Source organism: Mercenaria mercenaria, chromosome 5, assembly GCF_021730395.1.
Source record: "Mercenaria mercenaria strain notata chromosome 5, MADL_Memer_1, whole genome shotgun sequence".
NCBI lineage: Eukaryota > Metazoa > Mollusca > Bivalvia > Venerida > Veneridae > Mercenaria > Mercenaria mercenaria.
The window spans coordinates 97,818,549-97,830,535 of record NC_069365.1 but is presented as its reverse complement, the minus strand read 5'-3'; the positions used below and the strand labels follow the sequence as shown (position 1 = coordinate 97,830,535).

Here is an 11,987-nt window from a genome sequence, read left to right as displayed (position 1 = left end):
CGTATTTAATCAAATTTGTCCGGAATAATATGAAAGAGAGTATGGTGGATGATTTGTGCCATTACGTCATTTCGCCCCGCGAAAACACGAGATTTATGAAATATACATTGCGGGGACACGGAGCGAAAACTCTCCGACCAGCCAGGGTGCAGGACGAAAACATGCAAATTATCGGGGCACAAGGCGTAAAGTCGAGATTTTTCAACCCTACGGCGGGGTCGCGCGGCAAAAAGTCGGGGTGAATCACTATTTTGTGACATTCTAAATTCGTTAACGGGTATCACAATGTAATTAATGGGTGCCCTGAAACCACAGATGATATCTCACGTTCATTTTGTTAAAAAAAGACTATCGATTTAATGCTATGATTAAATGAATTAAAAATCGCACTATAACATTATCGTCACATTATGTATGAATTAAAGATATCCATACATCGATTTTAGGATGTCATAGAATAAAACATATTTTGAGGTATCCTTTAATGATTTATTGATATCTAATCGTTAGATGCCAATGGTCTATCGTTCTCATAAGTTTATACATCATCTTTTTATTTAATTTCACTATCTGGGTCATTGATTTTCAGCAACTGCATTAACCTAAAATATTTACTTGACAAATAGTATGTCACCTCGTTTCAATCAACATAAATTACGAAATACTGAAAATAACATTTAAAGAAAATAGCTCGAGTGATAGCAAACTAAATATATTTGTTTTATTTACTTCCTTTTTTTTATTTCGATGAATTTCATATTGCGTTTCTTCGTAGTATTAAGGATCTACATGTACCCGTGAATTAAACAGGACTACATTTGTCGATAAATATGTACGTATACAAATATATTTGTTTTATTTACTTCCTCTTTCTTATTTCGATGAATTTCATAGCGCGCTTTTCGTAGAATTAAGGATTTACATGTACTCGTGAACTGAACTGGACTTAGTGCCGATAAACATGTACGTATACAATTAGCGTATTTATACTTTATTACACGTTTTAATCTTATAATATTTTTATTAGCTTTTTTGGTGATCTCTGATAATGTTTAGCTTCTTTAAAAATGATCTTGCCATCAAAGTAAAGGCTCTAGAAAAAGGGCTTGGAATCGGGAATGGCGAAACTCTATATTTATTTTTATAGGCAGACGATATTGTGTTAATTGTTGAAAATGCAAATGTTTTAAAAAAAATAAGAAAAACATGTTAAATATGCTTTCTGAATAAACAATAGCTGATCAGTTGCGAGTAAATACGTCTAGTAAAAGTAATATTTATAGAGCTTTGTATCGGGAAATATGCACGAGTTCTTTAGCGGAAATATTGCGCGACTTTAGGAGCGCAATATTCTTCCGCTGAAGAACAAGTGCATATTTCCCGATGCAAAGATAATAACCTTTTTATTACATACGCATCTACACGTATAAATATTATATAAATATCATAAATATGTTCAATAGCCTGAATAGGATTGACAATACTGAACAAAATAGAAAAAACAGTGCAACAACACACACTGAATTGCGTCACACACCCGATATGAAATTCAGGCGTTAGTGTATGGAAAAATATTGACGTTTCCGATACCAGTGTAATTTAACGGGGAATAGAAACGAGTATGTAATAATGTCTATTTTAGACCTCACAGTATGCCTACAACCCATATATGCCTGTATGCCTCTTTCTTTGTGTTTCGAAATTCACGTCGTCGGCTGCAGTATCTGGGGAAATGGGACGAGAACCAACATCAGTGAAACAAATAGGTGTAGTGTCTTATTAATGGGTCAGATTATGCACGGATATATAGAGTTAATCGCAAAGTATCTATGTACTGTTTTGATGAATCTGGATATAAATGTAAATAAAATCTAGAAAGTAAAAATTGGTGCTACATACTTTAAGGATGTAAAATGTGAAGTATTTTATTCCACAGTGCTGTATTAGTAACGTCCAAAACAACTACGATTAACAAACTTACAGCTTAAAGTATTATTCAATCTGTTGGAAAATGGTAAACTATACAATTAGTGTCAGCAGAAGAGGTGAAAATAAACCTAGAACTAACAAAATGCTTAAAACTGAAACTGAATGCTACTTCCAATTAATTCTTTTACGATTTCACAGGTCAGCACTAGCTAAATTTAGATATATTGTAGCACCCATAAGAATAGAGGCATCTACATATACACGAAAATATATATATGCCCAGTTTGCACGGATAAAGTTGAGAATTATGAACTGTGAATTATTCGATGACCTCCGCAATGAGCTATTTCTGATGGCTACTGAAGCATTAACATGTCAGAAAAATAAAAGTTTATTTTATCTTTACGTGAAGGCAATTTGTTCGTTATACTGCAAACACCTGCTTTTAAAACCTTCGAAGAAGTAATGATTCTATCTCTATATAAATATGTTTTCTGTGTAATATACCCTTTTTAAAAAGCGTATAACATAAAACAGTGTTAATCAGTTCGTATCGTATCTGATGTCAAGAAAATGAGTCTTAACTTGTATGGTCTTTATTTAATTCTTATAGCTTTAGATATTTTAAAACTGAAATACATGAAGTAATTTCTAACAAGAGTTATTGAGCTCCTCCTAATCGGAATCATCTACCAGTGGAATGACTAACACTGCTGCTACATGTGTATGTCTTACATCTTGATTTGTATATATTATTATTATCATTATTATTATTATACCAGATTTATATAGCGCCCTTTTTATGATAAACACGTTCAAAGGCGCTTTACGTATAGCAAACGCAGCCACACATATGTATAATATGTCTTATGATTTTAAAAGTCTTAAAGTTTATTACTGTGCTCAAATGACATTTAGGACGTTTTGGTGTAACTGAAATTTGTATGGTTTTGATTAATTTGATATGGTTAATACATGTGTAAAGTATCTTGTAATTCATTACCCGAATGACAATGTGCTGTATTTTATGTATTTTATCCATGTTATATTTTGCTGAATATGTACATTAATGAGACTATAATAGATATTTTTAACGATTATCGCAATTTGTGTAGTTGCACGTTCTTTCATCGCTTAATTCATATTTAGGAAGATGCATGTCATCTGTGTTGTCGCATGAACTGAAAAGTGAAAATATTGGCTCCATCATTATGCCCTCTTCTAGTGTATTGTTATACTCTGTTGTCAAAGATGACTGACCTCGAAACTCAAAATGGTTTCTGCTCAAGAGCTAAAGAACACTTTAGTCAAATTTCATACAAGATATGCCTGTGGTCAGTCGATGATCTCAACTAATCTAAATTTGGTGTCAGTAGGTTAAAGGTAAATGTGACAGTGACCTTGAGACTAAACTGTGTTCCCACACAACTAATAACAACTCCTTGGCATAAAGTCGTTTATCGTCATAGAATAACTGCCTGTAGTCAGTAGATGGCACCTATTATTTTGTGATTGGGTAGGTCAAAAGTCAGTGGTAGAGTGACATGGCGACTAAAATAGTTCGGCTCAGTACTTCAAGAATGTATTGGCCTATAGTCATGAAACCTCAAATTAAACATAAGTTTCAAATATCACCGAGATTGTTCATCATAGCTACACATAGATCTATGCATCTGTATCGACGCGTGCAGGACATATTTTAACAAACAAAATTAAAGGCCAGGAAACTGTTCGTGATCTTCATCAGATATGAACCTAAATATAATAACAATGAGATATTTTATTTACTTTTTTCTAACACATAAAAGCGAACATGTGCTTTCGTTAACTTCAAAAGCCTTAGTAACTGATACAAACGTGTTCAATAATTCTAAGAGGTTTACTTAAATTATATGTGTGCGAAATTAACAAATACAAAAATCGGCGTTTATCTAAATTTAAGACAAATATTAAATAAATATTTCAAGATAATATTAAAATTTCCGTCTTATCGTTTTAGTGATAATATGTTGGAACTTGTCATGTGGAGATATTAAATGCCAGACACATAACTTTCAACGGGATACATTCTTAACGACACGCGCCAATACAAATATGTCAAATGTGTCTTATTTTACAATTAAATTATCGTCCATAAATTTTATACATGTATTCAACTGTACGCTTTATTTCGAAACCTTTGTATGGTTTCATACATGCATACAATTTCGTCTAACATAAATAAAATTTTGTTTGCAAAAACTCTATTTCACGATGACAGTGGCGAGCTGATATTCACCTCTGTTACTGATAAGTTTGCCATATCTTATCTTTATATATCTGTAAAAGCGAAATAACTATGAAATATTTCAAACTACTTTATACGAAGTAAGTTCCCTTTGAATTTTCAAAATATGTAAAACTGCTAAGGCATTGACTAAACCCTGCCATTTAGCGCCAATGTAAAGAGAGCTCTACGAAATATAAACGTATAAAAATGTTCTTGTCCTTAAATGACCACTTTTTAAAAGTAAGATGTTTCTTTTCGAAAGAGAATTGCATAAAATCCAACAATCCGTAACTGTATTAAGACGTTTTATCTCCAGTTCATATTTTATTACAAAAGTTGAAATTTTCATACTGAAACATATACTTCCTTTCCAGGGGATACTGAAAAGAATCTGCACAAATCAATGCATTTGCAGAGGAATACATGGCGTACTGGTTAATTAAATCCATACCGAAAGAAAGACAATGCAGCATCATACCGGAAACATCTAGATTATATCTACACCATAACGAGAACCAACCGTTTGTAAAGGTACGTGAGAAATCACCAGTATGATTGTAATCCGCATACCGTATTCTGTTTATCTAAGTTTTAATGACTGCATAATATAGTATCATCAAGACAAATGTATTTTCATTTATCCTGTGAGCCCTTGCCTGCTAAATTTCTATAATGAACATGTCCATCTTTCCATTTGAACAGTACCATTACCTGTTAAAAGGCGTATTTACATAAAACAAATACTGACTAAAACGGAAACTTCAGGTTGATTATGATCTACACAGGTCGCAAAGGCAGACTGAATTGTGTCAAGCATGATAAGAACAGAACAGAACAGAACAGAACAGAACATGTTTTACAATTGTGAAAAATGATGCTTTTAAGTGCATATAAATTGTATCTTTCTGCAACACCCATCACACCTTCAAGCGTATAGTGAAGCGTAACTCTTTTACAAACTGACATTGCCTATACACAATAATCATAACGGATTGGAAATAACAACAAAATTCTGAGTAAATGTGATAAATTACACCTGGAATAGTTTTTGAAACTGAAAACTAAATTATTAACATGGAAGTCAGTGACCGTGTTCAAGAAAAGTAATGAAATGTGCGACATTCCCACACCAGATAGTTCCAATTTAAGCGAGCCATGATTATAAAACGTTCATTAATTCCCTCCATAAGTCATTTTCTGGACTAAAATCTGAAACGATTAAGCAAAATAAGTAGGGGATAATTTGACAACTCAAGAGACCGAGTCTTGATTTTTGCGCTCTACACTTAGACCAGACCAGGTTTTATTAAATCTCCTTTCGTATTCTGAAAGTTTTAGCTAAACCGGGTGACAGAAAACGTATGAATGTAAACATATTCATTACAGTACATAATATATACAGATCATTCCTATCCTGACGAAACGCTTCTGGTTCTCAACCTAATGGAAAAACGAAAAACAATAAAGTAAAAGTACATTTCCGTAGTTTCAATATTGTGCACTTCTCGCTGATCTATTGCGTTTTACTACCAGAAACATAAAAATGCAAGCTCCATATATAAGATGCACCTTATCGTCCTATTGATACGACATGAACCACTGACGGAAACTAGAAACGACACTGTTTGGACATTTGTAATTTTCAAAAATTATGTTCAAAATGCACATAACAATAACCCATTTTAACACTCAGATTTTCACTTGTTGTATATTAAAATATGTATATCAATTGTATCTTTGAAATATTCTTTTCAGAGAAATGAAAGATCAATATTGATAACATGATCTTTCATGTGCCGCAAAAGAAGTCATATCAACACCACGGCTCGTTACGGGAAACACAAAAGGATCGTGAGAAAAATATACAGCAAAGGATTTAGCAGTCAGTAATTTACTCTAATTTGAGTCGATAATTTCTGTCAGATAGGAAAATATTTTTAACGTAAAAGAAGCCTGAAATGACACAAATGCTGCTTCATATACAATCCACGTGAATGTATGCCATTTAAGGTATATTTTACGCAACATTGTAAAAATATAATGTACGTTGAAACTTGACAGTTACTATTACGTTTAAATGAGAAACTGAATCACCCAAATTTATTTCTCTTCTTCTTAGTCATCTCTGAACCTTAGTAAATCTGGAAATTAAGTGCAGGAATATTTAATTTCATATGAAAATTGCATTCGTGTTTAGTTATATTATGTCCGGTTTATTCTTTTTGGACGACATGTTGCGTGTTGGAACGTAAGGTTAGGTAACAGTTGGGACGACCATCATACGTGATATGACATGAAGAAATGCTCATTTCAATATCAAATGGAATTATACTCATTCAGACTTGAGAAATTATCGTAATATGTTTCAGTGAATGATTTTAAACGTGTGAAATCAAATATAAAGGAATACATTTGCTTCCCTGAATTGGATTATAATACGGATATTTAGCCGCAGAGGTAGGTAACAGTTGTTTGTTAAAATAAATATCATATTGTCAGATGTTTCTTTCATTTAATTTTACATATCTATGTTGGTATGTTATACAAATAGTCTGAACTATTGTATGTGGTATAAACAAATGAGTGACTATGGGCATCTGCTTTGAGAAATTAAAAATGAGGGTTTCAAAGCTCTTAAATAGTTTCTATTATATAAAGGTTGCCAACATTTCGTCAAATATGATGATGTACTTAAAAATACAAATTGCGAGTGCAGTGTCTAATCGTACACAAAAATTAAAACAGTTAAGAACAACATGAAACATACACACATGCTAACATACACTTGTCAGGAGCAAACATTCTATTAGAAAATAACGAGGTAACTCTTCATAACCATAACAATAAGAGTGCAAAATTTGCTTCCCCTCAACCGTCAACAAACATCCTGTTTTGTGTTAATACATATTTACAGTTTTATAGAACGCAAAATATTTTTTTTGTTATGGATGTAATGAACACCGTTTATATATTCATACATGTACTTTCCTTTATGTAGTAAATAAAATGACAATACATCTTAACGGCAACCACTATGAACACTGCATCTGCTCTTGCAAATATCTTGCGAGTTGCCAATTGATCGGATAATCGGATTTCATTATAGAGATGACGTGTCCTTGACCTTTAATGCATTGACTCCAAATAAATAGGTGTCATGATCAGATCGTACAGATCACAAAAACATTTTGATGAAGTTTTGCAGCTGCAACCCATGCGTTCTCTTATTGCTGATAGCAAACCGGCCATTACATTGAACTTAACATACTGAAAAGGAAAATAAAGGGGTTATCAGCTTACTAAAGGCACAGTCAAAGGTCCAAGCGTTCTGTTAGCTATTTCGGTTTTACTTTGGGTCAATGTGACATGGTAGTTTGACTTACAGATCTCCAAAATAAAAAGGATCATCTACCGACCACATGCAATCTCCTTTGAAGATTAAAATGTGCATGTCAAGCTTTCTCAAGTTACTAATCAGAAACAATTTACAGTAACAAAATATCATCTGACCTACTGACACTTAAACAGTAGTCTTTGACCGCAGTTAATCATTTCCATTTGGCGTCCGATGACTGAAGCTATAACCGTTTTCAGTGGGTCACTGTTACATTTGACTTTGACAAACGATCCCAAAACAATATGGTTTATTATTGACACGTGAAATCATACTATGGATATTGGACAAGGCAGTCTCGAAGTCACTGTGACTTATATATAAATGTAGTTACTAACTTTCGACAGATCAGGAGGTAATGTACTGACCACAGGCAAAAGTCCAGTGAAGATTTCCAATTTGTCGATATTATTGCGACTCCTTTGAAGTATATTCGGAATTTCCATTAACATTTTCTAACGTTTCATGCTTCATGTATTTGCATATAAATATTATGCAATTACATTATTTCGTTGTAGGCAGCGAGTGAATCATTTTAATGTATTTTACAAACGTTGAGGTCTGCTCAACCCGGGGTTAGAGAACGTGGGCGATGGCATGTATTTCCACAACCGTCCATGCACAGGCTCAGTCAGACCAAGCCTGCACATATATTTTCATTTTTGTTGTGTTGGGCGTCCTCGGGAGTTTTCAATTTTTCTGTTGTAAGAAAGTAATGGATCATGAAAGTAATGAAATGAGAAACATCATTTAAACAACAGTGTTGCAAAACTATTTTCGATTATTCGATGAAAATAAAATATAAATAGTACGTAGAGACAATTGAGACAAAGTCTTCTAAATTTCTAAATTTTTGTGAACCAGAGAATAGTATAATTATTTATGTGAATGCCGTAGTCAGATGTACACAAACTGCACCGTTGCACTTTCAAATTGCAATGTAGTTTAAGAGTAACTGACCCAGAATAGATACAAAATTTATCTTGCATTACTGACAAAATATCAAGTATGATCAAGTTACAAGTCATAGTTACAGGATTTATGACGAATCTTTTCATCTTCAAGTTGATTTCTCGTCTGTTGAAATACAAAACAAAAACAAAACCGAAAAGTATCAAACAAAACATAAAAAGAATATCTTGCCAAACATTTAAATTAATACAATATCTGATCAAAGGTACAAAATAGTTTATCAGTACGTTTTGTATAGAATACAAAAGAGATTGCGATGCAAGCATTCTCTTGGCTAAGCACCGCTTTTATAGGAAAGTAATGCGTTGGAACAGGTTTGATACTGTAGTTACTCGACTATGAATATACCATTTTTTGTTAAAACAGGAACATTTAATAACAGAGAAGGCATTTGTGTGCAGTTTGCTATCACAGTTGATACACGTGAAATATATGATTTGACAGAAAATTGGTTGTTGATGTTTCTGACATGTTATATATAATTATTATGATTCAGATACAAATCCTTCATAGCTTGTACGAGATTGTATTTTGTCATATTTACATACCGACAGTGGATTTTGTATAATGGTAGTATAGTGTTTACATCAGCAAAATAACGTTAACATAAGTTTATTATATTTTCCATAAATTATCATTTATCATTCTCTGTTTGGATAATTATAGCAATTAATGCAAGTATGCGCAAGTACGAATAAGCGCCTTTCGACAGCAGGGCATAATAAGTTAATATTAATCTATAAATAAAAATGTATTACTAATCACACAAGTACGCCTAAAATGGGTTGCGCGACGTCCGCTGCTGGGGTTGCGTGTAAGGTGAAGTTATGTTTTTGCTGAGTATGACCCAATTACAAATGTTCTCACAAAATGCAAAATGCGAGAGGAAGCGTTATGAAACTTTGAAATCAACAAAAATGCCATCTCATATATAGGGAATTCTAGCGTCCGCCTTTAAATGAAATTCCATATAACACTAAATAATAAAAACAATCTGTCGAAATCAGAAGAATGTAAATGTAAACAAACAAATTTCATGGTAAAAGGTAAATAACTCGAACATCATAATAATTATGTTGCAGCTGAAACACAACACTAGTTTAAATACTTCTTCAGTGTACTTTTATATTCCGATTCAGTAGGTGGCAAGAATATGAGAGTGTTACAAATTACACCTCTTATCAGCCGATTCTGCTATTATTTTTCATTGTTGTGTTCTATATTTCCTAATCTAGATTACATGCATAAAACTGGAAGATTCTTTTCATCTCAATACAATAATATGCGTAATATGAGCCGACGACAAGATACATATACTATTTCAATCTTGAAGAGATACCGAGATATCTTAAAATGGCTAAGCTGCATTTTTGCTAATTTCATGATTGTTTTGACTGGTTTGATTTAACAAAATATATACCTGGCATACCATTTATACGAATATAATTATAACATACGTGAATTAAATGTGATATATTTAGTCATTTCAGTCAGGTGACGTATAGGTCCATTGGGCCGGGTACTTTAATTTTGTTTTGTCATGTTATGAAATAATATTTGCTGTTTTACGTACATATCACTATATTTTTTTTTTGGGGGGGGGGGTGGGGGGGGGGGGCGGGGGTTAACGTCGCACCGACACATTCTAGGTCATATGGCGACTTTCCAGCTTGATGGTGGAGGAAGACCCCAGGTGCCCCTCTGTGCATTATTTCATCACGAGCGGGCACCTGGGTAGGTATCACTATATCACTATAATAAAATATATAATTAATTACTTACTTACTTATATACATGTATGTTAAGAAAACTCTTAAGACATCTGTGCTTAATGTTCTATATTTGTATACAAAAAGCGTCTCTGAACATTCCCACAATGTTATTTGAACAGCGTTATTATTTATTTTTAGCGGTTTGCATATCATGGAAATTATTTGTACGTAGAAATATACTTGTATTGCCTCGTCAGTTGCGAATACTGATGCGTAAAAGTATTGAATTCAAATGTCGTTACAAGTTATAAAGACTTTAGTTACATTCAGTTTATCTCTTCTTTATCCGGAATACTGACTATTTTTACACAAACCGCTTTATGATTTCACTAGCGAGGCGGAAGTAGTTTTCATTGATAAATCTCAGCAGACCTAAATATGACGCAACACGGACATTATTATAATTTTTTGTAAATAAATTAAGTCTTCTTTAAAATGTTTTATTCCCTTCATATAATGATTAGTATCTGTTCTTGACGACAGGAAACGTTTAAAAATATGACTTCGTTTTTTTTTTATTTTAGCAGGGTTAAAGTTACATGGACATGATTTAAGTCCGTAGCGACTATCCAAATTATATGACTGAGCAAACCCAAGTTAAACAAACAAACAATTTTGTGAACATAGTATATATAAAACACTCAATACTATTTCGTTTGCGAATACAATCTTTTTTGTAAATAAGTGACACTAAACGGTAAAACTACTTTATTAATCTCAGCAAACTGTTCTCCGATATATTGGCTGGTTAAGCTGACTCTCACTTCTTGTATAAAATCGAAATATCTTAAGCCGGTAGTTAATTGAAACTATAATGCGCTTGATATGACATAATTTCTTTCACCTATAAAGATGACGCTTATGTTGCACCTCTTATCACAGATATTGGCTACAAATGTTTGCTTAGATCTGGACTTGCATGGGTATCACAGTCCCATATCAAATGTTCAAACCCAGGTGGTGTTTTGTAATTTATCTCTAAAACCATTTTCGCAAAATAAATACGCCACAACATTTGTTTCAACCAATCTGTTGAGACCACAAAAGGAAAATCAGTGTGAAGGGTACATGGAAGACTCGAATAGGGACTATATGTGTCGTACCTTGTTACATGTTGGCAATGTTTCAAATACAGACAGTTATAGAACACGTTCAGAATAAATAAGCTGATTTCTACTTAAATTTAACTAAATAAAATGTTTAACAATTTTGCCTTCATGAACAGTGCCGTAAACAAATGCAAACAAAATTACAGGAAGAAGTATATATAGTTTATTTCGCATCGATGAGTAAACAGTATCTTAACAAAAACTATAAAATTAACGACTCTTCTTCACAATGAAAATTTGAGTATTGTATGTTTTGCGCACCTGTGTGTGTGTGTGTGTGCGTGCTTGCGTGCGTGCGTGAAAAGAAATATGGTTCTACATTTTATCACAAGGTAAAATTAATTAATAGAAGTAAATAAAGTCAATAAAATATAGTTCAAAAGAGAGCTATCTCTCCCTGCCGACACCTCATGCCACAACTCCGCGCTGCAAGAACTTAGCACTAAAACTGGCACATTCCAACGCGGATTAATAACAGGAAAAGGCAAACATATCAAAATGTTGTTTTCTAGGATCGTCACCAATATACCAGTTTGACAGTT

General features: G+C 33.0%; 1 long non-coding RNA gene across 2 annotated transcripts in view; it reads left to right on the top strand.

Moving 5' to 3' along the window:
- Nucleotides 1–852: 852 nt before the first annotated feature.
- Nucleotides 853–11,987, top strand: part of LOC123559244 (uncharacterized) — a 42,255-nt gene continuing 31,120 nt past the window's right edge. For both annotated transcript variants that reach the window (XR_008371143.1, XR_008371142.1), the window contains exons 1-3: nucleotides 853–963; nucleotides 4,573–4,729; nucleotides 5,954–6,655. This is a non-coding gene — a long non-coding RNA (uncharacterized LOC123559244). The remainder of the gene's footprint in view (nucleotides 964–4,572; nucleotides 4,730–5,953; nucleotides 6,656–11,987) is intronic.